At 37.9% G+C, this 15700-nt stretch overlaps 1 pseudogene; it reads left to right on the plus strand.

Moving 5' to 3' along the window:
* Positions 1–10727: 10727 nt before the first annotated feature.
* Positions 10728–13733, plus strand: LOC106433647 (annotated as a pseudogene).
* Positions 13734–15700: the final 1967 nt, after the last annotated feature.

Below are 15700 nucleotides of genomic sequence, written 5' to 3' on the forward strand. Positions count from 1 at the left end.
CGAACTGGGGTACCTTATCTACTTCTAGTATGTACATAACCAACCTAGCCACTTAGTAGTTTTTGTTAGGATTTGGCCCCTAATATTCATATAATTGTTCAAGGCCCCAAGCATATGCTTGATTGACTTTTACTCAGGCACGGCCCTGGATAGCAATTACAAAACATATAATGATAGTGAAATGCATGAAACGAAACCAAACAGTGAATGAGACAATGAAATGGAACCATAAGTAGAAAAACCTAAACGAGGGGGAAAGATCGGAGAAAAGGAACGGTCACCACAAGCTACCAAAAGACATGCCATATACAGCTCCTACAGCCAAAACAAACTGTCAAGAGAAGCAAAACACAAATCTACCCAAAAAATAGATGGAAGCAATCTTTTAAAAAGTACAGGAGAGATAGCTTCCATACAATGATACCGTCGTTTATGTATTTATGAAGTTAAACTTAACATACGATGGTTATTACTTATTCATGCTGTATTTGTTTATCTAAATTTCACGATCCAACCAAGAATTTATCATATATTCATATATTGCTATATTATGTTCAGATATAAGAAGTCAACTAACTTTTTTGGAAAAAAAGTATAAGAATAATATTGAAGTAGCCACCACATGAATCTCTTATATCAATACTTGAGCAGTGCTTAAATGTAAACTATCCAGCAGGATCCACCGACATTTCTCCAAATTTCCAAATATACATGTTTATTTTTTTGCATATAAAATACCCTCTTTTTGCGGAAGTACACGTAATTTAAAGGACAGAACTGGGTTCACCCCCTAGGGTGAACCTTTAAATTCACCTCACCCATTAGAACCAATCAAATTTCCACATAAATTATTAATTAAAAAATATTAAATTAAATAATAAATAGCTACAAAAAATAAAAATGCTAATTTTAACTACGTTAACGCTTCCAGCGAAACTCTAAACCCTAAATTTTAAATTCTAAATCCTATACCCTAAATTCTAATCCCAAATCCAAATCCCTAAACCCAGATCCAATACCCTAAACTCTAATCTTAGACCCTAAACCTAAACTCTATACCCTAAACCCTAATCCTAGACCCTAAACCCAAATTATATACTTTAAACCCAAAAAATAGACTATAAACCTAATCTCTATACCTTAAACCCAAGTCTTAGACCATAAACCTAAACTGTAAACTTTAACCCAAACCCTATAGCATCTAAGTTTGGGGTTTGGGTTTAGGGTTTACCGTTTGGGTTTTAGGTCTAGGATTTGGATTAAGGGTATAGATTTTGGGTTTAGGATTTACGGTTTGGGTTTAGGATTTACCGTTTGGACTTATGGTTAAAGTTTTAGGTTTAGGGTATATAATTTAGGTTTAAGGTTTACGGTTTGGGTTTAGGATCTATAACTTGGGTTTAGGGTATAGAGTTTAGGTTTATCGTCTAGTTTTTGGATTTAGGGTATATAATTTGGGTTTATGGTCTATGATTAGGGTTTAGGGTATAAGGTTTGGGTTTAGGGGTTTGGATTTGGGTTTATAATTTAGGGTATAGGGTTTAGAATTTAAGATTTAGGGTTTAGAGTTTAGCTGGAAGCGTTAGCGTCGTTAAAATTAGCGTTTTTATTTTTTGTAACTATTTTTTATTTAATTTAATATTTTTAATTAATAATTTATGTGAAAATTTGATTGGTTTTAAAGGGTAAAGTGAATTTAAAGGTTCACCCTAGGGGGTGAACCTAAGTTCTGTCCTAATTTAAAACACTAGAAACAAATATTAAACGTGTTCAAACATTTATAAAATTATATTATAGTATTCATTTTCTCGTACAAAGTTTGTTTTACACCTATAAACACCATATATCTATAGTCCATCTTCACAGCACAAACAAACAATCACATTAATTACGTTTGCAACAAGTAAACAAAAAAAAAGAGCCCTACAAAATTGAAACTAAAATTTTAGTTTACAGTGACAATTAGTTTGACTATGTTTTCTCTTTTTTTTTTTGTAACACTTGCTCATTAAATAAATAGGTTCAAAGAGGCCTCAGGCCCAAGTTAGCCCACTACGGGGTTCATTACAAAAGACGATGAAAGAACAAATTTGGATAGTCGATCGGCTTCAACATTGAGAGACCGAGAGATGTGAGAGAATGTTATCTCGACAAAAACAGAGGAAATCTGTTGAACATCTTTGACGATTCCAAAGATTTCCTTTACCTGTGTGTCGTTGTTGATTGCTCGGATGAGGGTTGTGTTGTCAGAGAATACCTGGAGCTTGTCTAGCTCGAGGTTCACTGCAGAAAGTAATCCGGATCTCAGGGCAAGCGCTTCTGCCATAAGTGGAGAACTAACAAGATCATGCGTGATGGCTCCTTGATTGAGGTGTATACCGGATGGTTTCTTGAAGATCCATGCCAATCCTGCCCTTCGGGATTGCTTGTCATAAGCTGCGTCTGATCTGAGTGTCACCGTCGTTTCCTTGTTCCTCTGAAGCTGCTGCGCCTGCTTGGGTTGAGGTACTGAACCACTCACTTCCCCGCTCTGATTCTGGGCATTTAACCATTCTCTTTCTAGTCTAAGAGCTTTTGTCGCCACTTCTAAAGCAGTGAGGGTGTGATTCTCAAATATGCGCCTGTTTCGAGCTGACCAAAGGGCCCAACATACCCACGGGAGAATCGTCGTTGTGATACCTGTTGGGGGTAGGCAAACCGCTTGTCTGAAGGCTACCACTGCGTTTTTGAAGTCGATATCCGTAGCTATGTGAACTACTCTTTTCATTGGAATGAGTTTCCAGACTTCTTGTGCGAATGGACAGTTGAAGAAGGTATGTGTTGCTGATTCCACTTCATTACAACGGATACATGCCACTCCTGATTGGATTCCTCTTTTTTGTAGCAGTTCTCCCAGTGGAAGAGCTTCTTGGGCAATGGACCACATGAATAGCTTCATTTTTGGTGAGCTTTCCTTTGCCCAAATGTCTTTTATCCAGTCGAAGGAACCATCACTCGGCCTTACATGGCTTTGGTCTTTCATAGCCGCAGTGTAATAGCCTGACTTGGTGCTATATACCCCAGATTGGAGTGGTTGCCATACATAGATGTCGCCGGCTTCTTTGTGTCCTGGCTGCAGCATCTGAACTTCCTTTGCTACAAGAGGTAAGAATTTCTCAATTCTGTTTTTATTCCATTGCATATCTGAAGTTAGGAGATCCGATACTGTAAGGTCCATGGCGTCTTCTAGAATAGGGCCGTAGACTCTAGTGCCTGTGTCTAACGAGATCCATGAGTCTTTCCAAACTCTAGTGGTTAGACCGTTCCCTATGGCTTTTCCTACATTTCCTTTTAATAGTTCTCTTCCATGAAGTATACTTCTCCATCCATGTGAGCAGACCGTAGGCAATTGCACCTCCAGAAATGATTTGTTAATGCAATATTTACCTAAGAGCACTCTCGCAAGGAGACAGTCTGGGTTTGTTAGTATCCTCCAGGCTTGCTTAGCCAATAAGGCTTGGTTGAAGAGTTGTATATCCCTCAGTCCTAAGCCTCCTCCAGCTTTAGGTTTAGTTAGTCTTTGCCAAGCCACCCAACTCATCTTTCTTTTCCCATCAGCCGTGTCCCACCAGAACCTAGTGAGTACTGACTGGATTCTTTTACATAAACTCACAGGTAACTCAAAGCAGGACATGGTATACGTAGGGATTGCGGTCAGAACTGCTTTCAGCATTGTCAACTTCCCGGCCTTGGAGAGGTGTCTTGTAGACCAACTCGCTGCGCATTGCCTGATCCGATCCACAATCGTAGTGAAGAGATCTTTTTTCCGGCGACCAAAGTGTTCAGGTAAGCCCAAATACTTACCTGACCCTCCCTCCTTGTCAATTCCTAATTTCTCTTTTACTAGCTTCTTCGTTTCTTCAGGAGTTTTTGAAGAGAAAGTGATGGACGATTTGGTGGTATTAATCTGTTGTCCCGAAGCTTGCTCATACATCCATAGGATGCTCTTCAGTTTATCACAGTTCGCTGGTGAAGTTTGGCAGAAGAACATGGTGTCGTCTGCAAACAGCAAGTGGTTCACTCTTGGACACTTTGTCGCTACCCTTATCCCTTGCAAGGTACCATCTTTCTCCGCATTACGGCATAGACCTGACAGAACTTGGCCACAGAGGATGAAGAGATAGGGGGAGAGTGGATCTCCCTGTCTTATTCCTCGTTTAGGCGTTACCTCACCATGAACTGATTCATTGATTAGGTAGGAGTATGATACCGTGGAGACACACTGCATTATTAGTTGCACCCATTTTGCATAGAAGCCTAGGCGTTGAAGGACTCTTTCTATGAATCTCCACTCCACTCTGTCATAGGCTTTAGACATATCAGTCTTTACTGCCATTGTGCATCTTTTTTCCGCCTTAGACGTTTTCAGAAATTGCAATACTTCATGTGTAATCAAAATGTTGTCTGCTATAGCTCTTCCTGGTAGAAATGCTGATTGGTTCTCTGATATGATCGTGTGGAGCACTGGTTTTAGCCTTAACGCCAGCATCTTAGAGATTATCTTGAAGAATACATTGCATAGGGCTATAGGCCGATAATCCGCCACCTTCTTTGCTCCCACTATCTTCGGGATCAATCTAACATGTGTAACATTTTGCGAGGGGCGGAGCTTACCAGTTGAGAAGAACAACATTATTTCTCTAGTCACCGCCGGTCCTACCGTCTCCCAGTTGGCTTGAAAGAAACTAGCAGAGAACCCATCCGGTCCCGGAGCTTTGTCCGGATGGATGGCAAAGGTAGCTTCTTTTATCTCATCTGGTGTTGGTTCTTTTATCAGTTCCGCATTTATCTGGTGAGTGACACAGGGTTGGAGGGCTTCGTCTACCCTCTGCAGGCCTTCATTTGGAGAGGAGGTGAAGAGTTTCTCGTAGTATTTGCAAATCACTTCAGCTATTTGGTCTTCCTCAAACGAAGGTATTCCATCATCATTTTCTATAACCGTCATACGGTTTCTAGATTTTCTTGTCTTTGTTGCAGCATGGAAATAACTTGTGTTTGAATCACCTAGTGTTAACCATAATTGCCTACTACGCTGTTGCCAATACTCTTCTTCTCGTTTGTATGCTGATAGCAGACTGATATTTATTTTATGAATCAGGTCTTCGTCTGGGCATGGATTAGACAGAGCTTCATCTAGATCTTCGCGCAGACCGTCTAAAGTCTTCTTACTATTCATTTGGAATTCTCTACTCCATCTACAAATGGCTTTTCTGCAGCTGATTAGCCTTTCTTCAACACTCAAGTGAGAATCAGCTTCCCAAACCTCCTTGATAAGCAGTTTCACTTCATTGTTATCTTTTAATCTTCGGTCAAATCTGAAGATTTTCAGACCTTTCTTTCTTCTTGTATCCATGAAGGTTAGGAGAGGGCGATGATCCGAGGCTTCATATTTTAGATATTGGCTTCGGCACGAGGGAAATATGTTTAGCCATTCGCTGTTGCTTAGAGCCCTGTCAAGACGGCACTGAACCAAATGTGAGCTTCTGTTTCCTCTCCATGAGAGAAAATTCCCATAGTGCTTGATGTCAAAGAGATCATTTTCCGATAAGAAAGTTCTAAAGGCGCAGAAGGTGCCTTCAGCTCTTTCTGGTCCACCTTTCTTTTCACTGTTGTCTGTAATCTCATTGAAATCTCCAGTTAAAAACCATGGTTCTCCTATCGTAGGTTGCAAGGAAGACAATTCATCCCAGACAAAGAGACTCTCTCTTTGTGTGATCTGGCTCTCCATACACAAAGGTAACTTGGAAGGTATTCCCTTTTTCTGTTATTAGCGTGTCAATAAAGTTTTTATTGCTCGCTCTAACCGTAAGTTGGATGTCGCTCTTCCAGATGAGAAACAGACCTCCACTCCCTGGGCTGTTAGGGGGAACTTCATGATAATTATCTAGTGGAAGGCCTTGCAGTTTCTTCTTGACTATTTCCAGGTTGTTCTTGGTTTCCATGAGGAAGTAAATATCGGGAGAGTTCCTCTTCTGTATCTCCCTCAACCGCTGGGCTGTTGCAGGGTTCCCCAGCCCGCAACAGTTCCAGCTAAGTACGACTAAGGAGCCCGGGGTGGAGTGACCCGAAAATCCGCTTTCTTTCGGGTCATTGCCGGTATGAGTTGGATTGGTACCAGTTCCTTGGGAGAGAGCTTTTGGGTCGTTTGTCATTTTCCTCTTCTGATTTACTCTGGATGTACCTTCACCTGCACCTCTTCCTCCCTTAGGTGAGTTCTGCACTTGTGATAACTTCCTTTTCTTGGAACTAGTTCCTCTAAGTATGGGACTGTTTCTCGACTTTTTTTGTTTTTGCAGGGTTTCGGGTTTTTCTCACTTTGTTTTGAAATTCTCGCAGAGTTTCCTCTTGCTCAGCTGGAGTCATTTGCTCTTGGTGCTCTGGAACTGATGGAGGAACCTCCTCCCTTCCCACATTAGTGCTGATGATAGTTGATTCCTCCCTTCCCACATTAGAGTTAATGATAATTGACTTCATCTTTGCTGATCTTTCATTGTTTTTGCGTACAGGTACTGTCACTTGTGGTGGGGTGACTTCACTGTCGTAGATGTCAAGCTCATTATCGTCGTGCTTATCTTCTCCTTCTGTTGGGCTAAACAAGAGCGACTGATCCGGGCCGAAAAAAGCGTTCAGGGGGTTATCCTTCGCTTGGGGGCTTACAGATCTTATTCCTCGTTCCCATGGAGACAGCGGGCGTCTGATATTTGTTGTGGCTGCCAAAATAGAATCTGCTGTCTCTTCCATTGAGCCCGAGGCGTCGCCCGTTAGAACTCTCTGTTTCCTGGCTGCAGCTTCCGTAGGGTCTGTGCAACAAAGGTACTGCTTTGTTACATCTTGGAGGTCTTCCATTATACTCTCCTTTGTCTTTGTATACCCTGTTCTATTCTCCTGAGTTCCCGTAGGTCTTTGTTCTAGGTACTTTGAAGATGATCTCATCATAACAGCCAATGTTTCTGCTCTCTGGCCCTTAGCATCACTGCTCATCACACGTTGTCTTCTAGCCGCCGCTTCTGTTGGGCCAGGGCAGCTAAGGTAGAGTAACGTGGCCTCATCAAGGTCTCTTTGAATTTCTTCCTCTGTCTGGTTGGTCTTTGACTTAGGCGTAGAAGTTTGACCTTGTAGGTTCTGACCTCTTAGAGGATGAGTAGTCGTCATGTGTATCTCTTCATTCCTTTCAGATGAGAATGTCGGTGCTACTGGCTTAGCTCTCCATTCCTTAAGACCTTTCTGAGGAAAAAGAGCTCGCTTAAGTTGTCGTCCTTCAACCTCCTCTCTTCTCACTGTGTACGGAGGAGAGTTGTGTTCTTGGACCTCCACCACCAGATTGCTAGATCTGCTTCTCCAGTTCTGTGTTCTGTCTGCCTTAGTAATCAGAGCTCTGACCGGTGGGGGCACTCTAGTTTGTTTGGTTGCAACTCTCTCTCCGAAGCTGTTGCCATGTCTGTCGACTCTTTCGTTGAAAGACTTCGTGGTCCCATCCTTCTTGTGGGGGTCTCTCTCTTGGCTTACATAAAGATTTGTCAGTTCCTTTCCTGTGGTCTGTGTGTCTTTTTTACTGCTGTTGTGATTGAAGTTTCTACCCAGGCTGTAGAGATCTTCTTCCGCCTGAAGTTTTAGAGATTTGTTTCTTTCCATGCGTTTAGGACAATCATCTTTCAGATGCGAGAGAGACTGGCAGCAGGAGCAGTGATTCTCCAACCTTTCATACTTCAGGTAAATTAGACTCTCTTCTCCAGAATCAAACTCTATGATGGATCTCTTCTCTAGGGGTTTGAGCCCGTCAATTAAGACTTTGATTCTTGCAGATGTCTTGGTGAGTTCGTGATTCAGCAACGTTCCCAACTCCTTCCCAATGTCACAAATCATGTCTTCATGCCAGTAGTGGAGCGGTACCCCTTTTATACGAATCCAAAAAGGAATTTGTGACGGGAAGGTAGCAGATATGACAGGTTCCCACCGTTGGAGGATAATCATCCAGTATGCAAAATGATAAGGTCTGTTATCTAGTACTCTTTGTAGTTCTTCTTCCTTTTCAAATCTGAACTGGAAGCAACCATTCCCGAGATCTGAGCCGGTCACCTTCCCTTGTAGGTGCCATTTGCGAGGCAGTGCTGGGAGGAGAGCCCAAAGCTTTTGTTCCTGGGGGTTGGTGACTCTACCGATGAGTGTGAGCCTGTTCTCCTTGATGAGAATCGAGTTATCCACGTAGCGAGCTTTGATTCTCTTGATGGTGGGTTCTATGTCTCCCGAGAGTTGATGTTTTCCTTTTTCTTCCTTGGTAAATCTACTTGCCATCGTATCTCTACACCTTTCAATGACTCTTGTTTCTGGTTCCAGAAGTTCTTTGGAGGTAGGAAGCCTCTTGCTGTTAGCTTGAAAGAGGTTTAAGAGCAGATTACTACGTAGCAGTGGAGGTAGATCTTCAAAGTTGTGAAGTCTTGAAGTTGAAATTTGAGAAGATCTTCTTGGAGGATGCCACTTCCAGTAAGAAAATAGGGTTTCCTTAGAAAGGCGATGCAACGGACCGGTGGATTCTTCCAAATTTGGTAACTTCTTGAGTAGTCACAATCAAGACTTTCGAACGTTAGACAAGTTGCAATACCCGTCTTGGAGAATGTGCCTGGGAGAGTCCTTTCTCACCGAAGCCCCGCCTTGTTTGAGGAGGCTCTCATTTGACTATGTTTTCTCAGAAAATAAGAATGACTGAGATCCCTGGACCTGCGCTATTTAAACATTATTTCGAAAAAGGCGGTTGGAAGAACATATAGGGGTTGATGAACGTGCCCGTGATGGAGATTGGGCTGCCAGGGAATGCAAGGGAGGAGAATTGGAGGTTTCAAGGTACGACATGGTGGTGAAAGTGTCGGAGAAGGTGATTTGTTTGGCGTTCGTCAACGGAGGAAAGAAACCTAGTGAGTCGATGGTTATTGGGTCACATCAGCTTCAAGACTATTTGATCCAATTCGATTTAAGCACCAGTCGTATGGCTTTTAGTGAGTCACTCTTTCTCCATAACACTAGCTGCTCCACTTGGCCTTCCCAGAAATAAACATCAATCAGGCATGCATGACACTACGATATGTTTTTGATATTTCAGCTTTTACTTGTGTGTTTTAATCAAAATTTGAATAAAAACTATCATCAGTTTCTCTTAAAGGTATCCTTTATTTGTCTAATGCATTTTATTAATAACTGTGAGACTTGCAAATTTTAAGTTTTTGTTTCATAAAGCTTAGACATGCAAATTCAAAATATTAAATAATTTGTTTTCTTTTCTATTTCCATTTTTTTCTTATTTAAACATTTGTTATATACCCATCAGCTATCTGATCTCATTTGAATTACATAATCTAAAAACGAATATTAATTTTTTTTTCCATAATAGTTGTTTCATGAGAAAAAAAAGCTTCTAAAGAAATCTACCAAGGTCCAAGCTTTGCTAGAAAGATACCAAGTGCTGGACCCAATTCCGGTTAACTAGGTAATTGGGTCTAAAGTGACTTGGACCGTATGACCAATGAAGAAGCCCGACTCCGACAAGCAAGAAAAGATCGATTCGAAGAACCGGAGATCACGGAGCGGTTAAGACTTAACCCTACAAACTTCCCTCGCGGCCGGCATCGAAAAAACAAGCCCACACGTTTTTCTACTGAAACATTTAAAGTCTTGTATGATGCGTTGATCAAAGACAAAGCCACGAGTCTCTACTACACTGCACAAACTTAACCTCTGAAACAACTCTCCTCTCACTCATAGCCTTGCCATAACCCATAAATCTCGGTAACGGCTATGTTTTCATTGAAAAACTCTTTATTTTGATATATTTTCAAAAATTGTGAAGTATGCATAAGAAAACTTTCTAGTAAAGATGCTTTATACAGTGAATGTGAATCACTGAAACCATGCATATGTAAGTACGGAAATGTTTTAACTGTTCCACAATTTACACGAAATAGACAATGTAAAGATTTAAATAACAAATAATTTATAGGACTTCCACGAGAGAACCATGTGGCCTAGATATCATATGTGCTAGTTATGTGAACAAGAGATGTAACCTTGAGGGGGAGTTGCTTTGTTGCAACTCTCTCTCTCTGAATATTTTATTAACCAATTGAAATTTTCTTTCTTCTTTTGGTGGCAATCTAAGATTCTTTCTTTTTCATTTTTTCTTGCACTTTTACAAAATAAAGCGAACATATAATCATAATGAACCATAAAACAATCAAATCTCTAAATCCGATTGACTTAGGTGTTTGCAGCTGAAACAACTTAACCGCGTCCACCACGGTTTTTACGTCCTTTGTTTCCCCGTTCACGACTTATGGTTTGCCCATGCATCTCCTTAGCCTTTGTTGATAGTTGAACATGGCTTTGTGGACGATTTCTTTATTTCTAAAGGTGTCATGAGATCTACCGAATAAATCTTTTTTTTTTTTATCTGATGAATCTTCTTCTTCCCCCACATTGACCAATAAAGTAAACTTGTTAGAACTAAAATTGGGCTCAGCTATTCTACGTACTACCATCCGCCCACAATATGATGAGTTAGTTGTCAAAGCCTCATCTAGATGAGCAATGAGTTAAGTTTCTGGTGAATTTGAAACGCATTGACATGAGCTTAAACTTAAGGTATGATTGTTGTTACTCGAGTTGTATGTATCTGTTTATATCAATTTCACGATCCAGCAAGCGTTGATCATATATTTTTTTTTTTGAATAAAAATAAAGATAATACGCGTTGATCATATATTGCTATATTAAGATCAGATCCCAGAAGTTAACTAAGAAAATATGAAGTAGCTCCTGCGCGAATTATATTAATACTTTTTTTAATTATATTGATACTTGAGCAGAGCTTAAATGTTTAATTAAATTATCCTCCAGGATCCACCAACATTTCGCTAATTTTTAAATATAATCTAGCTGTTATCATTTGTATATATATCTGTCGTATGCATAATTAATAGTGTCTTTTTGCGGGAATGCGTATAATTTAAACACTAGAGAGAAAAACATTAAACGTGCTCAAAACATTAAAGAATACTACTCCATCTACCTATATTTTCATTTTCTTAGATACAAAGTTTATTTTACACCTACAAATACCATACATCGACAGTAGTCATCTTCATCTCAAACAAAAATAAACACATTCATTGCCGTTACAACAAATAAACCAAAAAAAAAAACATGAGAAACACAAAGATGGGTGGCCTTACGCATCTCATCGTCTTCGTCTCCATGTTTGCAGCCATAACTCTGATATCGGAAGCCCAATACATTCTCCCGATCTTCAAACACGAACCCTCCAAACAATATTACACACTTATCTACATCGGATCCGCCACAACGTAGTCTCCCGTAAACCTCCTCCTCGATCTTGGAACCAACCTCACGTGGCTTAACTGCCGCAACATCAAATCTTTATCATCACTCCGCCTCGTTACTTGCGAGAGCTCCACCTGCAAATCCATTTCCGGCAATGGCTGCGACGGAAAAATCTGTCTTTACCGTGAACCAAGTCCTTTCCTCCTCACCAACCACACCGTGACCAAAACCGACCGTGTCGTTCAAGACAAAGCCACCATCTTCTCTACAGAGAGTGGAATACCACCCTCCCTTGTCTCTTTCCGCCCCTTCACATTCTCCTGCGCCGTCCAGCAAAACCTCCACGGCATTGCCCCTCCGATCTCCGGAGTTATTGGTCTTTCTTCGGGAGAACTTCCGTTCTGGAGACAGGTGACGTCAGCGTTTAATGTCATCCCGAAGTTTGCTCTCTGCTTGCCTTCTTCCCGCGTCGGTACATTATATATGGGCGCCACTAGTTCCTATGATACCCCGGTCTTCGGTGGAAAGAATCCCGTTCCGATGACTTTGACGCCGTTGAAAATCGACTCGGGAAAATATCTAGTCTCCGTTACGTCGATCTACGTTGACGGAGTTTCTTTAACGTTGGACCCAAGTTTGCTTGAGGGCGGAGCCCAGCTCAGTACAGTGGTTCCATACACCGTACTTCAAACCGATATCTACAATGCTCTTGCTCAGTCTTTTACGCTTAAAGCAACGGTATTAAAATAACAAAACTCTTTTATTTACTGAACTAATAAATTTGATTTTTGATATTCGATTTCAAATACTCCCTCCTTCCGGTTTTTAATACTTCTCTTTTTAGAGGTAAATTTTAGCTCAAACTTTTATAATACTTTTTTTAATTTATATGCATAGTCTAAAAACATAGGGATTATTTTATATTTATGTATATCAAGTCTACTAATCATCTTTGTTTGGGTCTTAATTAACTTTGTTTTCACAGAAAATAGGTATGACTGAGACCACAGGACACGCACCATTTAAACATTGTTTCGCTTCCGGGAAGAACATAGATGGGTCGGTGATGGAGATTGGGCTGCCAGGGAATGGAAAGGAGGTGAAGTGGAGGTTTCAAGGTGCGAATATGGTAGAGAGAGTGTCGGAGACGGTGATTTGTTTGGCATTCGTCGACGGAGGAAAGATACCTAATAAGTCCATGGTCATTGGGACACATCAGCTTCAAGAATATTTGATCGAATTCGATTTTAGCACCATGCGAGTGGCTTTTAGTGACCCACTTGTGCTCCATAACACTCGCTGCTCCATGCAGTAGGGCTGGGCAGGAGTATTTACTTGCCTTATACAACTCCTAGCCTCATTTTTCAAATACTCGTTGTTGCCAAGTCAAGTATCAAGTCGTTGAGTTTTTGCTACTTGCAAGTACAATACAAGTAACAAATATAACAATAAAAGTTACGACTCACCTTTATATTACTCGTTACTACTACGGCTGAAAAAATGATAACTAAACCATAAAACTAAAGTCCTAATAGATATTTCTTTGTTGTAAGAAGTAAACAATACTTTCGTATCGAAATATATGTATTAAGTTTCTTCTTCTTTTTATATTAGCTGCAAATATTTTATTTAAAATAACTCTCGTGTTTTTAACAAGTCGAGTAAATAAAACAAACTTTCATCTTCTCTCTTAGATTATTATCTATCAAGTAATTCTTACAAACTTGAAAATATATCCAAATTATTAATAAATACTTGTAAGTAGTAAGTAATTGAACAAGACAAGTAACTTGCAAGTAACATATTTTGGACAAGTACTCGAAACAACAAGTACTTGTTTCCAACAAATCAAGTACAAGTCGAAAAGTTCATTACTCGTTCAAGGCAAGTTAAGTATCAAGTACACGGAAAAAAAACAAGTAGTCGCCTTGCACCCACCGCAGCCTTCCTAAGAATGAAATCAATCGCACATAACCTTAAGAGGTCCTCTTTGCCATTTCAGCTTTTACTCGTGTGTTCCTATTAAAACTTGAACTAGAACTTGACCCGTGTGGGTACTTATTTTTGTTTTTTATAAATAAATATTTCAACATCTAAGTTATATTTGATTTAATATTTAAAATAATCATGTACACTAATATTTAAATATTTGATATTTCAAAATGTATGTTATACAAGTGAACTTGATGTTGTTAAAAATTGAGTACTGAAATCATAAAGAAAATAGACTTCAAACATGTAAATATGCCAATATAAATCACTTTTTGTTTTTATCATTATAAACCATCAAACCATTATTAAATGTTGATATAATATGACAATAATAATAGAATATTAGAATATCATTCATATTATTATTAGTTATCAAGTATGATGATACACTTAAACTTGGTAGATAAAACCCATAAGAGTACAATGTGTGTAATTTAATTAAAAAATAAATATATAATACTAACAATTTGACAAAGATTATAACATCTCTGAATATTATTCATTAACATAAATGATAGATGAAGTATTGAGAGATTATTTCAAGTGACTCACTATTTCCGGTTTGTGTTATTTAATGTAGTGGTTTGGTTTAATTTTCTTATAAATTAATAATAGGACCCCTTGGTTTACTAATGTAATTCAGACATATTAATATAGATCAATTTTTATACAGTATACGAAGTCATTAATGAATTAGTTTTGAGTGAACCACTTGGTTGAAAACATACATAACATTTATCATTATGTAAAAAACAAACATACGTAACATGCTATTGTTATGTACTAGGGATTAACCCGGGCTACGCCCGAGATTTTTATTTTTTTTTCTAATTTAAGTTGTTAAATTATTTATATTTATGTTATGATATATATTTATATAAATGTTAAGATGCATGTCATAATTAAAATTTATTTTTAAATTTTAACACGTTAAATTAACATATTTTTTACTATTTAAATATCTTTTTTGTAATTTTGTTGGCTATCTAGTTACATATTTAGCAAAACTATCTGTTGAGTGTTGGAATAAATGTTTTAGATATTTAATTAAACTGCAGAGTATTTTCGAATCGACCACATGCTCAACAATCGATCGATCCGTAAAAGATGGTCGATCTCCTTGGCCAGGTAAGTACAATTTTAGCAAAAATATCTTTGATTTTCAAATATTATATAACTATTCTTTTGAATATAATTTTTTGAATTGTATTTTTTGATTAAATTATTGTATTATAATGTTTATGTAAATTTTTTTTGATGTTTGAATTTGTGTTGTTCGTATACTTAACCTAGATAATATTGATGTTTAACAATTTATTGTTTTCTGGATATAGAAAATAATGATATATCAAAACATATCTAATACTTGTTAAATGATAGTATAATGTAAATTACTTCCATTATTTGAAAATAACTATTTGTTGTTATTCTTTTTTTTAAATCAGAAATTATTTTTATATAAAAACATCATTCATATATAATATAATAGTTTAAGTTTGGAAGATTAATCTATATATATAAATTATGTATATTTTTTAAAAAATAATTCAAGATCTTATATATTGAGTAACTGAATAAAAGCTGAATTTCTTATCTTGAAAATCAAATATTTATAGTTTTGTCTTCATGTTATACTCACCAATCCATAATTGATATTTATAACTCAGTATGTTTTTTAAAAAAACTTAGTTTTAAGTAATAAATGAATTTAATAAATTAAATTCATCACCTATAATGTTCTGTAAACTATATTTGAAAACTCTCTAAAATTATATTTTAAGCATAATATTACTATTATTTAATTTAAGTTATTATAAGCATAATATATGCTAAACCAACTTAAATTATATTTATAATAGGACCATCCTAAACCGGTTAATAAACCAAAAACAATACTAAACCAACATGAACCAATACCTGATTCGGCGAGGAAGGAAGTGTTTCGGGATAAACGCTTGAATGGTTATTAACTGTAATGGTTTGATCATGAAAGAGTTAGTATAATTATTAACAATAAAATTATGGATTAGATTAATTTAAATTTGTAAGAATATCTTTAAGTGTATGAAAAGCAATTCAATTCTCATGAATAAGTTTGGTTTTTGGAAGTTTCGGGTTTCCCAACAATGAAAAAACAATACTAAACAAACGTGAACCAATACCTGATTCGGCGAGGAAGGAAGTGTTTCGGGATAAACGCTTGAATGGTTATTAACTGTAATGGTTTGATCATGAAAGAGTTAGTATGGATATTAACAATAAAATTATGGATTAGATTAATTTAAATTTGAAAGAATATCTTTGAGTCTATGAAAAACAATACAATTCCCATGAATAAGTT

This window comes from Brassica napus, chromosome A10 (assembly GCF_020379485.1).
Source record: "Brassica napus cultivar Da-Ae chromosome A10, Da-Ae, whole genome shotgun sequence".
Classification (NCBI taxonomy): Eukaryota; Viridiplantae; Streptophyta; class Magnoliopsida; order Brassicales; family Brassicaceae; genus Brassica; species Brassica napus.